We start from the raw sequence: 17,135 nt of genomic DNA, 5'->3' as shown, positions 1-17,135 counted from the left end.
CATCTCAGAGCCCCGAGCTGCTCTCCTAAATACTTCAGTCTCTTCTAACTGAAGCCCCTACCCTTTGACTAAGCTCCGAATGGGGGGATGGGGATAACACACCATCTCCTTTCAGTCTCGTCCCTCTCCAGGAGCTAGTTTTACATCTCTGTGGGGCTTTAGGCTTCTCTGAATCTTCTACCACGGGTGGCTGAACGGGTGGGGGGAGGAGAGAGTCCACACGGTCTGGGTCAATGACATGCTACAAATCTGGCCCAGGCCTCCACCTGGAAATCTAAAGCGAAGGATATTATTAAAGTCACAGGTTAAGGAGCCCTCACTCCACAGCTCCTCATTTAGAAGCCTGCAGTGGCGTTAAATGTAAACACTTCCCAAGAAAGCTTTAAAACAGAGGGAGGTTTTTATTAAACGACTTAATTGAGGGCCACTTCTCATGTGGAAAGCTTCTTACACCGAGGAATGAAAGGGCCTAGTGGGTGTTTTCCAGACATTTGTTTTTAAACCTGCCATGCTGCCCTGGGGAAATGAAGCACACTCTGGGCCGCTGTGTGCGCCCCTCCTGCTAAGCCTTCAGCAGAAATAAAATACCTACTCCCCGACAGCACAGAGAAACCGGCATGACAGCACCATTCCAATCTTCATTTCAAGAGGCATTAGAATCACTGGACAGAGAAAGTGCAAAAACTACGGCTGGCCAAAAAGAACCCAAATAAGTGAAGAAAGACATTCTAAAGTGTGAAAACAGGACACGATGTGGGAGAACAGGCCTGATGAAACTGAGGCTTGGGTTACTCTCTAAAGACACCGGGTAAAAGGAATGAAGTGCTGATACTCACTACGGTGCAAGGATAGACCTGGAAAACATGATGGTAAGTGAAAGAAGCCAGACCAAAAGGCCACATGTTGTATGATCCCATTTACATAAGACATCCAGACAGGCAACCACGGAGACAGAAAGCAGAGGCGCGGTGCCAGGGCCGGGGGGAGGGAGGAATGTGAAATGACTGCTTACTGGGTACAGGGTTTTCCTCTCAGGTGATGAAAAAGCCCTGGAATTAGATAGCGGTGATGGCTGTGCAATGCCGGGAATGTACTTAATGCCACGGACCTGTACACTTTAAATTGGCTAAAGCGGTCGGCTTTACACTGCATGTATTTTACCACAATAAAATAGAAAATAATAACAGGAACTGCGGAAAAATCCTTTTTCAGCTCCTAACCCAGGAGCAATCCCTTCCTCACGTGAGTAAAACTATACATGCTATAGGCCAAAGTAAAATAAACAGTGTTATTTTACTAATAACAAGTCCTAAGCTTCCCATGTGTCCTATGCACTTTAGGCCAAATCACTTCCCCCCACATCTGTCCTCAGGTGGGCAGTGTTATCATCCTTAGCTCCACTTTACAGGTGAAGAAACCAAAGCACAAGGAGGTCCAGGAGCTTGCCCCGGGTCACCCAGCAAAGGATGAACCCAGAGGGAGAAAAGCAGGTCGCTTACACCCAAACTCAGAGCACGGCCACCCTGCTGCAGGAATGTTTTCTGGGCCTAGTTTCCCACTTTGCCCGCAACACGGATATTCCTTGGCTGTTGAGCCCAAACCCTTTTTCCGTGGCACTTCCTGAATGACCACAGAGTTCTCTGAAAAACACGCTTTAAAAATCAAACTACACCTTCACATGCGTAGAACTACTTCACTTGGACACAGCTATTTTCATGTGTTCAGATTTGCTTTATTTAGTCCTGGGAACAATGTGGTAAGATAGAAGGGTGACGCGATGACCTGTCCTTTCCAGGGGAGAAAAGCAAGCCTCCCAAGGTCTGGAGCTGAGCTCAGGCCACACGGTGGGTGCAGGGGCCCCACTCTGCTATCTCCCTGAGGAGCCAGGCACGACTACTGAGATGTGAGGGGATTTTCTTCAGCATAGAAGTTAGTTATATGTAAACCTATATGTATTATGTATACGTCAATAGGTGCACGCAATTACACATGAGGTTAAGAAGCACTTTAATGGAGAGGAAAGTAGCTCTTCCCACATTTCAGGTGCACCTGTGGGGTAACCCAGAAGCACGGATAAAAGGTTGCGTTCCACTCCCTCCACCCAAGCTAAGAAAGCGGGGTTCTTTGCCACCGGCCAACAGCTCCCTGGAAGACACGTTAAAAACCACCCGGCCAGGGCTCTCCTCCGGCTGCTGACCTCTGGGGCTGGATAACCTTTTGTCACGGGCGCTGTCCTGTGCACTGCAGGGTATTCAGCAGCCTCCCTGGCCTCTACCCACTACATGCCAGTAGCCACCACCACCCCTGGTCCTCACAACCAAGATGTCTCCAGATCCTGCCGTATGCCCCCCCCGCGGGGCCCCGTCTGAGAGCCACTATACTATGTCAAAGCGATGTGGCTCTAACGGCTCTATGAGGTGAGAGCTATGTGCCCATTTTAGAGATGAGGATACTGCCCAGAACACCACACTCCTTGCGACGGGCAAATGTGGCTTCCAGTTCAAGGACGTGAGACCCCAATGCTCTCACCCCCCCAGTGAGAAGATGGAAGGAGAGGACCAGAGGTGGGTCTCCCTTCTATCAGCTCACGTATTGACATGTTAAACTGAGCCTTGCCCTGGGAAGGTGGGCTTGAACCCTCCTGGGGTTTGATCCTCAACTCCAAAGAAAATACGTTCTGCTGGCAAGAACAGTCCAGCAACGCCTGGAAGGCTGAAGGGCCTCCCTGACTCACAAAGTCATCTGCAACCTAGGAGTCGGCACACCCTTCGAATAATAAATGCTTTAAACACAGACACAAACAGCATATCACCGACCATGAGAGCCTGAAATATATTTTTTTAAACATGCTTTTATCAAGAATTCCCCGATTACTTCTGTGAAACACTCCCCCCACACTCTCACCCTTCTTAGAGCTCATATGTTTTTCTGTTTAGAAATCACTGTGCCTGCTAGAGAGACAGACAGATGAAATATAAGATGGCACGTTTCAAAGGGCTAAGTGACTTCTGTCCTTCCTCCCACAAAACTTTATTGAGCATCTATTTTCTGCTAGACACAGGGATGGATGCAAGGTCAGTGGAGAGACCCCTCCTCTTTATAGGTTTATTTACAGGTTTTGGGTGGGGGGTGGGTTCCTCCCATGTGTTAGCAAAGGGCACTGATGGTGTTCTAATTGCTGAGACAAAGGCATACGCAAGCAGTCAACAATTTGTGAAGAAATGAATGAGTGGGTGAATTGAGGGGATGAATGAAGAGCCCGCACACTAACCAGGGCTCTAGGTCCAGAGAAGCACAGCTCAGGGCCAGACAAGTTTGAACCCTGGATCCCACCACTTGGTGGCTGCACAACTTTGACAAGTAACCCAATTTCTCACAGCCTTCCTTCCTTCACCTGTAAAATGGGTTAATGATAGTATCCATCCCATAGAGCTGCTATGTTGAACATTCAGACAGGGCTGGAGGTAAATGCCCTAGAAGCATTTGCTGTAATTATGAGAATCACTGATTTGGCCAGCTCTCCTGGGAAGTCTGGTGACCCTCTGTCTCTTTTGCTCCCCACCCAGCTGCCTCACACCCTGGCAGTTGGACTCACTCCAGGTATCCAGACCCTTCGTGAGAGGTGGTCATGCCCCGACCAGACCAGACCTAAAGAACCAGGTGACTAGTGGCTCTAATCCTTCCCCTCTTCCCTACTTCCTCTCTCCCGCTAACCTTAGACCCCATTCCAACCCCACGCCCCAAAAAAACCTCATAGGTGGCTCAGGACAGCGCAGATGGTTAGGGCTGAGCTGCTGACTACATGTGGAACAAAGGTACTCAAGCCTCAAACCTGAAACTCACGTAGGAAAAATCTTAAATTTGGTAAACTCCAGCCAACAGTTTCTTTGCGAACTACTCTCTCTCTTATCTCTCCCTCCATTCTTTCTCTATCAGTTCCTCTCCAACTCCTAAAGCTTTCACTGTAATCACCACTCTCAGTAAACTTTCCAGGTTTTTGATATTTGACTGGGGCAAGGAAGAGAGGCTTAATCAACTTTTCAGCTGCTGCTGTGTAACTCTCAAGTCACTGTTTTCAATAAGGAGGATAAAAATCTCATAGGCAAAAACGGTGGAGAAGCAAATTTTTTTTTAAACAAAAAGCTATCTGCAATACAGCTACAATAAAGCTCAAGGATATGGATTAGTTCATAGGATATACCAGAACCTCTTTACGACTTCGAAAACTGGGCCATTTCTTTTTCCTCTGAAATAAAATCGAAAGAGGGCAGCAGTTACAGCGTCTCAAACTCTGAACTGGAACCCCCAAACTCCAGACCTCCCCAGGTCCCTCGCCTGGAAAACGGGACCAACAGCACTGACATCGCAGGATCCCTGGGAGGAGTCTTAGCTGCAGGGGGTCCTCTTCCCGGGACTCCAATTTGCAAGGGAAAACAGAGTGCCTGTTTCAAATGCAGTAAATATAAGGGCTAGATAGCGAGGGGAGGCAGAGGTAAAACTAGAGAATTACTGAGGTCAAAACTAGAAAATCTTGATCATCTTGCCTCAATCCCAAACAAGAGTGTAGGATTATTAACACTAAAGGGGCTTTATAGACTTAAGAAAACTACAAAGTAACAGCCTGAGCCATTACCTACTCTACCGAAGGCAAGCAGAAAGCCCTATGATTGGACAGCAGGGGATAAACCCCGCCTCATAAGGCCAGAGGCCGCAGGCAGGCTGCCTGAAATGTCCCAGGTTCATGACAAATGCCCTGTGCTCTAATCCCAAACACTAACTCCATGACGACCCTCCGCCGAGCTGATGCTTCTTAGGGTGAAATATAGAGCTAGAGCCCATTGTACTAATGGACACACATGCGGTAACCCTGTTTTCCACTCACCTTTCCTAATTATAGCTCCGCGCTTGCCTCGAAACCCTTCTCACCTGTCATTTTAAGAGCCTGGGGTAATTACAATGCAGCAAAGTTTTGGTTTTGTTGCTAGTACCACATAAATAGGAACTGAACGTGCACGGCTTCGTTTTGCTCCAGAATGTTCGACACTGAATTTTGATTTTACTCTTACCCAACAACCAATTACCTCCAGAAATTCAGAGGTCTGCAGAACTTGAAGAAATGTAGAGATAACGTCTCTCTCACCTAGGATTTGGGATGTACTCAGAGCTTTTCTCAACAGCCTAATCTATCCTCTCCATTTAAAAAGCCAGAAAAAAAAGGACTTCGTAAAATTTCCCTTGGGATGACAACCCTGCAGTGATCTTGAGTCTAATATTACGCATCGTCTCATGGAGGAAAACAGTAAATCAATTCAGATCTAATGGAACTGTGGTGTTAGAGAAACAAGGCACAGAAAACATAATTTCTCAATCAGTTCTGCTTTAGAGACAGAAGGAGCAGGGAAAAGGCCTCAGCTTTGAATGCAGGCAGACCCGAGCACTCTCGAACCTCAGCTCTGCTCCTTCTCCCGAGTGCCTGAGCTGCCCAGGATCTCTTTAGGCCTCAGTTTCCTCATCTGTAAAATGAGGCCGCTGCCACCTGCCCCTCAGGAACATACAGGTTTTAGAGCAACGGAGGACAACTGCCCAGCTTGCTACCTGGCACATGAAAGGGGAACAGTCCACAAATGTAACTATTCTTACAACCCTGGGGTTATTAGTCCTGTGGGTCAGCTGTTTGAAAACCACTTTCCCAAGGAAAAGCAGTGTGAAGTCCAGTTTCCTGTCTGACCAAGGAAACCTGAGCTAAAGGGACAACAGTACAATAAAGAGCTAACGTCCATACACTGGCTGGAGCCATAGACAAGAACCAAACCACCTGCTCTCAAAGTACAACAGCTGTGGTATCCTCCTCCCTGCTCTGTTGCGCTGGGGGAGTAGCCTCTACTCACTAAGCTTATGTTGTCAGTTACCAACATGCCAAGCATGGATCCGGCCACATTCTCCACCAGCTTCCCAGCCCCGGGTCAGATCCCTGCCCTGCTTGCCCGAAGTACTCCCGAAAGCAAATCGCACCTGCCAGAATCCTGCCTCCTCTTTCCTCACTCCCCCTGGGCATGATCTGTGTATAAACCCTTCCCTCTGGTCCATCAGAAAAGCATCTGAAATCAGTTATTTAAAACTTGACGCAGAGACTTAATAAAATAATTTAAACCTAAGAAAAGCTTTTCTTGTGGCTGCTGTGCCAATGAATTGAGAAGGTTATCTATACACCAAGGTGAGGCGAGCCAGGTGATACCCGGCTCCCCCCACAGTTCTTCATGCTCATGGTGAGTCTAAGAGTTCCCAACTTACCATAACCCGCCCCCCCCGCCCCGTTTACATCTCCACCAGATTTCAAGCTCCATAAGTCAGGACTGTACCCTGTTTACCATAAAAATCAGTGAACGATAGAGAGCTTTGGTAGGAGTGGGGGCTTTATAAGAATTGAATTTGTTAAATGAGTGAATAAAGAAACAACAAAAAAATCTGGTATAAATTTAAGACAAAGCACTCTCTCTCCCCGGGATACTTGTTTGGGGGACGGAGGACAGTGCTTGAAGAAGAAAGAAAAGGGGGGTTGGACTGGGGCGTATGACTGAAAACTCCAACAAGCTTCGCCTGCGTGAAAGCCAGTCAACCCTGGTGCTCTTCTCATCAAATCCCCCCTTTTTTTCCTTTCCACTTTCAGGGTTTTCATGGCATAACTTGTTTACTGATAACAGCAATGTGACAGAATAAAGTAAGCACTTAGTCATTCAGGGAAAATTACCCAATTTTCAATTCCCCTTGAACTTTGTTTTTCTCCTCTGATGCCAACCTCTCAGCGATTTCACTGCCCTTTCGTGCCAGGATCAGAGGAGGAAAAGAAAGGAAAAGCACAAAATAAGTTGTGTTTTTTAAAAGGGTCAATGGCATCTCTTAGATAAATGGGTTGCAGGGGGAGGTGAGGAGGGAGGGAGTTAAGGAGGCCATTAAATTCTTTAACAACCCCCTACCCCATGGGTACAAGCAAATTAACTGTCCCTACTTGAAGGGAAAAAGAGAGAGAGAAGCCAATAGGGCAGTCTAATGTTAACACAAATCAAAGATCACTCTTCCAAATGCTGCATACCCTTTCTCTAAATAAAGAAGCCTCTTACTCTCTTCTTCACTTACTTTCTTCTAATCACTTTAGAATATTAGAGCTGCTACTCCAAAGGGAGAAATGTTTAAATAAATCTGTTTAGGTCCATATACTTTTTCTTTCTTTTTTTTCCAGAATGTACCATGATATTCACAGTTTAACTCTTGCTGTTCAGGTGCAACTTTTCAGACATTAAGAGTTCAACAACATCCTCAAATCAAATGGAGACAAGATTAGCAAGTTAACAAACCAGTCAATAACATGGCTTCATTTTGTTGGCCTGGTCCAAAAAAACAAAAAAACTCAACAGTAGGAAAACACTTTCCATATGGTCTTCCTCCCCCAAAGGTTGAGGATTCGGGTCAGAGGCCACCCTGTGAGACCATGCACTCCACATAACCTCCATTCTCAAGCCAAGACAATTAAGCTGGCTGCCACGGCAGCCCCACTTCCAGCAACTGCACACAGCGACAGGAAGAGGGTACAGTAGTGGAAGGTGGGAAAAAGGAAAACCAACTGGGGCAAAACTGTACAATTCTGTGTTTTTCAAAATGAATGTTCTTTCGACTCACCTTAGGAGCTAGAAATGAACACAAACTTTCCTCCAGCTCTGGAGGGCATTCTCATAAAAGGATGTCACACCACTCCTAATAAAAATGTAATATAGAGGGCCAGCGCCTAAGAAAAAAATAAAATCCACTGGTTTGTGGCCGGGTAGCATACAGGTGGGAACCTAATACAAACATCATACTTAGGTACCACAGTAAATTAACCATGATCCCAGGAGACTGTCACAATAACAAGGACACTGAAAACACTTTAATAAAACACATAATCAAGTTCAGTCGATGTATACATATATTCAATTTTTCCTTAGTCCTATTTCCCTATCATTTATTAAGATCATTTGACAAGTAACAAAGGTCTCACCTCAGATATGTCATGCTACTGTAGGCACCAATTCCCTAACTCAGATATTATTCTATCAACAAGAAATAGACACTGTGTTAGTTACATCTGCTGGGCTTAATCACACATCAGGAAAAAACCCAATCTACACGATGAAGCTTAACACATATTAACACCATATCAACTACAAAATAATTATCTTGTCAGCTTATGTTCTTAAAAAATTTCCCCACATTTACGCAGAATCATTATCTGTGCCAAAGGATCTCCAAAAGCTGATGGATTCCTAAATTATTTTTCCTCCTTTTAATCTGAAATCCCTTCCAAATAGGACAAGTCAAACTATCACTTAGTTTCCCTGAATAGGACAACCCTCTAGTATAACCTTGACCCTTGCAAGGACTTCATAACTTTAATTCCCTACACTCCCACCTCCTTGGCAGAAAGTGCACTAGCAATATTTTCTGTAAACAGAGGTAAAAGCAAAGGGAACTCCGGGAAAAGGCACCATCTGCAGTTTAAAGCTGGAACGCACCAGCCCACAGGCTCTTCAGGTGGAGAGGTGGATTAAGAATCAAGACTAGCTGAGGTGATCTCCTATGAGTAGTTCAGAAAGGGGCTGTGGAAAGCAAAAAGCACGCCCCAAGGCACATTAGAATCACCTGGCTTTTTAAATTCTATTGTTTAGGCTGCGCCCCAGACCAGCTGAATCGGGATGTCTAGAGGTGGGACCTAGGCATCAGACGTTTTTTTAACACTCTAGATGTGCAGCCAAGTTTGAGAACCAATACCCAAAAGAATTCCCAAAGTGTTCTGAATAGCGCGTTGCGAGCAGCGCTGGAAAGGCACCCCAGCCTTGGGGTGAAGGGGTATACACAGTAAATATACAAAGTTTTTAAAAATCCTGTGTAACTAACTCCAACATGACAGCCAAGCACCTGTGTAGAGGCCAAACCGTGATGCAACTCGGCAAAGTCTCTTGGAAAGCCAGGATATGTGCTGTACGTGAGGCGGGGGCTTTCAGGACGACCTGCCTGGACCGGAAAACCAAGGAGAGAGGGACGCCCACCCGCCCTTTCTTTTCAAAGGATGGTCGGGACCAGAACGCCCAGAAATAAAGTAAAACAGGGTCGGACAGGGACTGAGGTGCTCGACTGGGTCCGGGGGGAACCCTGGCTCACTCGCAGCTGTCACTGGAGCCCGAGGGTCGAGGCAGGCGGGCTAAGGCTGCCAGTCCCTCTCCCCTACACGGCGGTTCCGGAGCCCCTCCCTCGCCCCCCGGCCCCGACGCGGGCCCCGGGACCCCGACCATCTGCCCTGCACGTCTCCCCGGCAGGGCGCGCGGGCGGGGAGCCACGGGCGCACCTTCCAGCCCCAGGACCGGCGGGCGCTGCACGGCGCGGGGCTCGGACGGCGGACCTGAGCCGCTCCGGGTCCCGCCGCCCACGACCACACCTCGGCCCCCCGGTCCGGGTCCCCGCGCCCGCTCCCGCTCCCGGCTCACTTACCGCCGCCGCCTGCCGGGTCCTGCTCCTGCCGCAGCCAGCAGAGTCCCGCCCGAGCGCAGGGGCCGCGGCGCCGCCAAGAGGCCGGGAGAGCCCGGGCCCCGCCCCGCCCCGCCCCGCCCCGCCCCGCCCTCGGGGAGGAGGGGCCGGGGCCGCCCGGGTCGGGGAGCCCCGAGCCCGCACGCCCCTTCCCGGGCCGGCCCGCCCGCTCCAGCCGCTCGGCGTTCCCTAGCGCCGCCCCGGCCCTCGGGACACGTCTCCCCGCACCCCGACACCGCCCCTACTTGGCTCGGCCGGGACGCGCCCGCCCCTCCGCCAGCACCTCTTCCCCACCCTACCCCATCAGGCCTCCCACTCCTCTCCAGCTACGCTTTGTCCTCACCCTTCCCAGATCGGAATGTCCTCCCACCTCCCCTCCGCCGGCCCGGGTACTTTTCACCTCCGCGCCTCTGCCTCTCCAAATTCCCCGTCTCCTGGGAGCCTTCCTTGCCTGTTTCCGCACTCCCGACTTCCCTTCTGTCCCTTCCCCACGGCCCCTTGGCCCAGTTTTCTCCTACCCTTCCAGGCAGCCTTTTTCTCCCCACCTGGCCAGAAACTTTAAGGTATAACTTTCCTCCTACCACAATCAAATCTACAAGTATTTATTGAGCACCTACTAAGTCTAGACATACTGGTGGAGAGGTCGCCAATAATAAATGTCCATCCCCGTGAGGGAGGCAGGGAAGTGAGAGGCTCAAGGTCACACAGCTGATGGTAGTAGGACTGGGATTAGAAGTCAGATAGCTAGTTGAGACCCGTCCCAGGGGAAACTGCAGAATGCCGTTGACCAGCTGTGGGAGTTTGAGCAAAAAACGTTTTCTCACCTGTGAAATGGGAGGAGGATACCCACCCCACCAGACTGTGAAGATTACCTAAGAAAACAGATATGCAATATCACACAACCTGTGCTTAATAAAGAAATGTTTGTTGACATATAGAATGAAATAGACACCTGAAAATTCAATAACTTAAAATGACAATATAAAGACTTAAAAAGTAATAGTGAATGCGAGAAAACATTTGCAAATCATATCTGACAAGGAATTAATATCCAAAATATATAAGGGACTCATACAACGCAATAGCAAAAATACAAACAGTCTGATTTTAAAATGAGCAGAGGATCTGAATAGATATTATTCCAAAGAGGATGCACAGATGGTCAACAGGTACGTAAAAGGGTGCTCAACATCACCAATCGTCAGGGAAATGCAAATCAAAACCACCAGCTATCTCCTCGCACCTGTTCAGAATGGCTATTATCAAAAGGATAAGAGATAAAAAGTGTTGGTGAGGATTGTAGGAATGTAAATTGGTGCAGCCACTATGGAAAATAGTATGGAGGTTCCCCCTGACCCCCACTTCCAGGCAGATAATTTTCTGGTAATAAAAATAAGGGGAGCCATTGAGGGGCAAGGAAAGAAGCAGAGTAGATATCAGTTTCCTAGAGAAATTGCTTTTGAGGCTGCTGCTGTCAAGATGCAGCTCAAGCCCCTTCAACCTCAACCGAAAATGAACCGCTCCCTGCAGGGTAAGCTTTTGACATTTTAAAACACATCCTTCCTTTATTTTTATTGTTCCTTTGGATGTTGTTATTGAGCCTGTAGAAAGAGATTTTTGTTGTTGTTAATTGCAGCAACTCGCCCGAAGAGAAATATTTGCGAGGAAGAGTAGAGAAAGATCACCTCTTTTCTCCACCAGATTCTGTGTACGTGGGAAGCATGGTGGGGACACATTCAGAGAAACGCTGTGGTGTAAATGACATACCAGGAGGGAAGCAGAGCACAGGAAGGGCCGTTGAAGGGAAGCAGCATCACGGAGCTTCCTGTGGGTCACCCTGTGAGAATGCAGTGCATGTGGGAAACAGAGAGAGTGGAAGGGCATTCATGGAAGATGTGCTCAGACACACAAGACAGGAAGCAGGAGGACGTGAGCAAAGCAGAGGAAGGTAGTCAAGTGGTGTGTTTGGTCGAAGTGGAGAAGCTACGCTGGGAAGAAAGATGGGGTTGGGGAGGGCACCTGGAATGAGGTCTCTTGGTTGGAGCCCTTGGAAGAGGCTGCCTTGGTTTGGGTTGGCCTGAAAGTAGGGCCTGGAGGCAGGTAGTGTATTCAGGAGGGGATCCCTGGAAGTGGGAATGAGGAAGCAGGAAGAGTGAAACAGAGGGGGAGGAGGAAGCCACTGTTAGGGCATGTTGATGAGACTGGGGCTGCGTGCAATGGGCACCTCAAGAAGCACTCTGAATGCACCCCCAGAATTGACAATCTGAAGGTGGGGGGTGAAGTTATTTTTCCAAGTCTCCAGCCAGGACTGCCCCTGGGGACTACACGCGCCACCTTGGCTCCCATCCTGAGAGGGCTCCCTCGGCAAAGATGCTCCCTTGACGTGAGACGCCGTCAGCGCCAAGTGACACTGGGTTTGCATGGAACTGTCCTGGCAGCTTGGGCTCGCCCACCACCTGACTGGCACAGTGCTCCTCCAGCACCCGTCTCCTCCAGCACACGGCAGCCGGCAGCGCCTCCCAAAGCTATCCCCCACGCCATCCATCCCACCATTCACAGTGGAGCCGACTCCGGCAAGACTCCTCCTGCCCTTGAACAGCTTCCCCCAGAACCCTGGCAATCAGACGTCCAGCAAGTTCCTCTGGGCACCACAACAGTTCTCTGCTACCCAGTGAGACCCAGCAACCCTTTCCAACAAGGCCTGGCTCCGAGCCAGAGCAGAGGGGCGAGATCCTTGGGTGCCCAATCTCATTTTTAGGCCACTCATGCTTCCCACATAACGTTAAGAATCTCCATCTTCATCCATTCACTTTTCAAAATGTCTACTCACACAGGTGCTAGGGTAAGGGACTTAACACACCAAACAATTCCATTAAATTTCTGTTTTAAGTTCTTGAGTCCCTTGGGCAGGTCTTCCTTCTGTCTACAGGGAAAAAAAAAAAAACTAACCCCTGGGCGAGGTATGGAAAGCCCCACATGCTCTGGGCCACACTGCCGGAAAAGTCAACTTGGGGGCCACGCCCGGGCCACTCAACCCCCACACTCAAGATCTGCTCTTAAGGCTCCTTCATCTAGAATGCCTTCCCTCTTGCTCTAATCCTTAAAGGTTTAATTCAAGTCCTTCCTCCTCTGTCCTCCGCTTTTACCTTGCAGAGTGTTTCATCACAGCACCTACTTATCTGTAATTCAGCCCTCCCACACCGTGAATTCCTCAACTGCAGGGAGAGGGTGAGATCTTGGCGGATCTAGCCACCAGCACATAGCAGCTGTTCAGTAAACGTTGGATGAATGAGTGAACACATGCTAGCCAGTGCACACGCGCATAGCTATCAAGAAATGCTCCTGAGAACAAGTTCTGAGCTAATGTCCTGTGGCCAGAAAAGGGAATGGCCCAGCCCATCTGAATTCTAATAAAGACTTGCCCTTGGCCTTGAACTAGTAACCTAATCTCCCTGCGGCCTGGATCCCAAGGTTTGTAAAGGGAGAGGATATTCACATACCCCACAGGAAAGAGGTGGAGCCTAATTACTATTTAAGGTCCTAAGTAGCCTTTGGAAAAACAAATATGTTTGTATATAGTATGGAGTAAAGTAACGAGGTGCTATGAACACATTCTCATTCTGTAGAGACAGGGAAATTAAGACACCATCTCTTTATTTTTTTATTCATTCTAAAGGTAGGACATCCCTGTCATATAGGTGGAAATGCTGAAACAAGAGTGAAGTTTCTTAATGTCAATAAAAAAAAAATTTTTAAAAATCATGAAAGGCTTGAGTTTTGACTCCCTGCAGCCCTTCCCAGATTTGCTCTAAAAAGACCACAGATTTTTCCCACAGGTGCTTCAACTTGCACAATAAATTTTTTAAAAATCACGGGAAACCCCTGGTGGTCCAGTAGTTAAAACTCCACACTCTCACTGCCGAGGGCCCAGGTTGTTCAATCCCTAGTCAGGGAACTAAAATCTCACAGGCTGCTCAGTACAACCCAAATAAAAATTAAAAACTCAAGAGAGCATAAATAGCCACTTTGGGAGGATTCAGCATCACCAAAGTGTTTTGTATACATTTTGTGAATCAGTTGGAGCCAAGCAGGGCTGGGCTTTCTAGAAGCCTCGCCGGTCTGCCTGGAGGCAGAAGAACAAGAGTAGGAATGTCAATGTACACGCTGCTCTATTTAAAATAAATAGCCAACAAGGACCTACAGTATAGCACAAGGAACTCTGCTCGATACGATAATAACCTAAATGGGAAAAGAATAGATACATGTATCTATATAACTGAGTCACTCTGCTGTACACCTGAAACTAAGACAACCTTGTAAATCAACTATACTCCAATACAAAGTAAAAAAAATTTTTTAATGTAGGAATGTCAAAGCTCAGCCAGTCAGCAGAGGGAGGACGTTTCAAGAAATAGGACAAGTTTACAACCCCTGTCTCCTCAGTCATCCCCAAACTACCAACTGATACTAATTCAATGAATACACATTTGTTAGATATTACCCTGAAAGTGTCCCTGGCTATGTTAAAAGAACTCCAGGATTTAAAGATTTTCCCTTTTCCATTGTGCTTTGGCCAAAGTCAGGATAGCTCAAATTCCAAGGCTAAACAAAAAAAAAAACCTCTAAACGTTTTTTAAAAATTTTTTGACTCTGTGGGCCATGTTTTTCCTGTAGCAAATTAATTAACCATTTTTGGGGGCTGAGTTATTTGGTCATAGATAACCTAAGCCATCTTGAAGACCGCATTTTCAGACCAAATGGGCAACAAATGAGACCTAAAACACCAGATCAAACATTTTTAAATGCTGCATTTTTGTTCATTTATGATGGCCAACGCCTTCTAACAAGAAATTTCTCCTTCCAGAACACATTTTTCTTGGATATGTCTAAAGCAAAAGTAGCCAGCTGGGACCATTTAGTGGCTCGGCCTTGAAATAATGAAAACTAGAATTTAATTTGTCTTGCAGAATTAGATACGATTTATTTTCCTAGAATTTATTTGTGAGGAGTTACCTTAGGGCTTATGAGTTGGTCAACTCAAGAGCAGGTTGAGGGCCACAGACTGGTGATTCCCTTGGTCCACAGTCCTGTGATCAAGGTGACCATGATTATAGCAGGAACTTGGATTTCTTGAGCAATTTGACGAATTTTACATGTAACGTTTAAATGTCAGAGCAACCTGGTGGATGTTCTCATCCCCATTTTAGAGATGGAGGAGTTGAGGCTCAGAAAAGCCACACAACTTGCCCAAGATCAAATTCTTAATTACTAAGTGGAGGAGCAGTCTCCACTGCTCCTGGGTCTGTCAGGACTGCAGCTTTGCTGACGAATCACGACTTCAGACTGGAAAGCCTCTAGGGGATGATTCATCCCAAGCCCCATCCTCCTCTCCTTTCAGACCAGAGTTGGCTTTTTCCTCTCCAGCTCCCTGCTGGAAGCCAGGGGAACCCCAGCACCCAGGGCAGCCACAACGAGTTCTGATGGGACGTTTTCTCTGACACTCTCTGCTTCAGCTTCACACGCAGCTCTCATAGGTATTGGCCTCCTCTGAGCCCCACCCTGTGGCAGCTGAGCCCAGCACTCACCTCTTCCCTCTGTGCCCCAATCCCTTCCATGAAATTCAAGGGCACAGAGATTGATATCCATAGGCCTTCCCCTCGCCATGAGAATTCCAGAGTCTGTGCCAACACGATGAAGATGGCTTTTAAAATATGAATATGGGTTTGGAAAGAGGGCAAGGGGGAAGCAAAGTGTGTGTCACTCACTCAGCCTGAGGAAGCTGCCCAGGAGGGGCCGGGCAGGAGCTGAGCTGGGGCGTGAGATGCCTGCATAGCCTGGGCAGACAGCCCTACATTGGTGGGGGTCAGAGTCTCCCCGGCCTCTGGCTCAGGGCCAACGTTTCTTTTTTCTCTGAGATCTCCAATCTGTTCTGACCCCAGGCACCTGGTCAGTGGCTCCGAATCAAACATCAGAAAGGTACTGGATGATTGGAAGGAAGATGAGACACTCAAGGATGCCTTTTAGGCTGTCACTGGCAACACAGGAAAATGTACAGGTAGCTGGCTGAAACAGGATGGAGACCCCCTGAACCAACTGTAGAGGACAGGGCATGACAAAGGTAAATTCAGGCGTCGTTATTGCCAATACAAAGTTGCAGACATCACTGATGTATTTCAGTGGCTATCTTAATGTGAACTGAACAGCTATATTTAGGGATATTCAAAGATGTACCCTCATGCTGGTCCTTTTAATACATGGTTGGATTACGACTTTCATGGGCACTTGTGTGTGTGTGTGTGTGTATACATATAGTGCACATATATAATTATATGTAAATTGTATATATAATTATATATACAAATTGTATGTATATAAATTGTATTATATAATTGTATATATAATTATATAGATATAATTGTATTGTATGAAGGCATTGGTATAAAGAAAAATATTGTAATATTATATAGTAACACATTTTCTTCCACTTGAAAGTTCACTTTTTCTTCTAACTTTAAAAGAAATGAAACATTTTTGTGGGGCCCTGAAATTGTCGTGGCCCCAGACACTGTGGCAGCCCTACATATATCCTGAGGGTTTCTGTCCTACACTGAATACCTGGGGAACTTCAAAAAAGAACTTTGCTGTGGAGCTCTCCCCCAGGCCAATTAGATTGAAATCTCCAGGGGTGGGTCAAGGCACCCTATTTACGGCATCTAAAAAAAAAAATCTCCCAGGTGATTCCAATGTGCAGACAGGATTGTAATCCTGGCTCTAATAATATTTTCCTCATAAGACCTTAAGATTCTCAACAGCAAATTCTCCATTGTTTTTTTTTTTTTAAAGAGATTACCCTTTGAGGCTGGAGATGGACCACTGTTTTACAGATCAATTTTCCAAGCAGAGAACTTCACCGTATTTTCTTTCTATTAGTGAAAATCCAGTTTACATCACAGTGGGACAGTGTTTTTGAAATATGAACCCCTCCCTCCTTTCCGCTCTCCAAAGCTCTACCTCTCCTTTCCAGGCCCCTGTTTGCCCATTGCCTTCAGGGTGGGGTGAGACAGGGTAAAGGCAGAAAAGAAAGGAATCTCAGAGTCAGAGTTTTCAAAGGTCTCCGGACTGGGAGGTCTCTGGGTCTAGATCAAACGTTGGGGAAATGTGCGGCTTATGTGTGAGATTTGCTCTGGGAAACTAGAAAATACTATTCTAGACTAGTGGGGGAGGAAGACCAAGAGGGAGTGGGGTGAAGAAACCATCCAAACGGAAATAAGAGAAAAATGGATGTACGGGCCACTGTGGGGAACTTGAGGGAGCCTCCACGCCAGCCTGCTTCCAGACTCGACAGCTGCCCCTTAGGTGATGGTGAAGCTTCCTTTCCTCTGCAGTCAGCCTTTTGCCTGGTAACCACCCAGGAGGGGGATCCCCACTCGTGGCAGAGATTTTGCACACTCTCCTTCTCTTGGTCCTGGGTGTTCCATTCCCACTGTAAAATAGTCTAAAATATTCTTAAAGCCCCAAGAAGAAGGAGGGAGCTCAGGATACCACAGTCTAGTAAGATGTCCTGCATATTTTCCTAGGAT

At 47.4% G+C, this 17,135-nt stretch overlaps 1 protein-coding gene across 3 annotated transcripts in view; it reads right to left on the bottom strand.

Moving 5' to 3' along the window:
• The window catches only part of CGNL1 (cingulin like 1), a 157,258-nt gene extending 147,689 nt beyond the window's left edge, over positions 1 to 9,569 (bottom strand). For 2 of the 3 annotated variants that reach the window (XM_057723616.1, XM_057723618.1), the window contains exons 1-2: positions 9,520 to 9,548; positions 7,675 to 7,780 (exon numbers count right to left, since the gene is read on the bottom strand). The gene's annotated coding sequence lies outside the window, so the exon portion shown is untranslated. Of the gene's footprint in view, positions 1 to 7,674; positions 7,781 to 9,519 lie in introns of all 3 variants that reach the window. The other variant, XM_057723617.1, reaches the window with a different exon arrangement.
• Positions 9,570 to 17,135: the final 7,566 nt, after the last annotated feature.

The sequence above is a fragment of the Hippopotamus amphibius genome, chromosome 2 (assembly GCF_030028045.1).
Source record: "Hippopotamus amphibius kiboko isolate mHipAmp2 chromosome 2, mHipAmp2.hap2, whole genome shotgun sequence".
Classification (NCBI taxonomy): domain Eukaryota; kingdom Metazoa; phylum Chordata; class Mammalia; order Artiodactyla; family Hippopotamidae; genus Hippopotamus; species Hippopotamus amphibius.
This window is presented reverse-complemented; position numbering and strand designations above follow the sequence as displayed.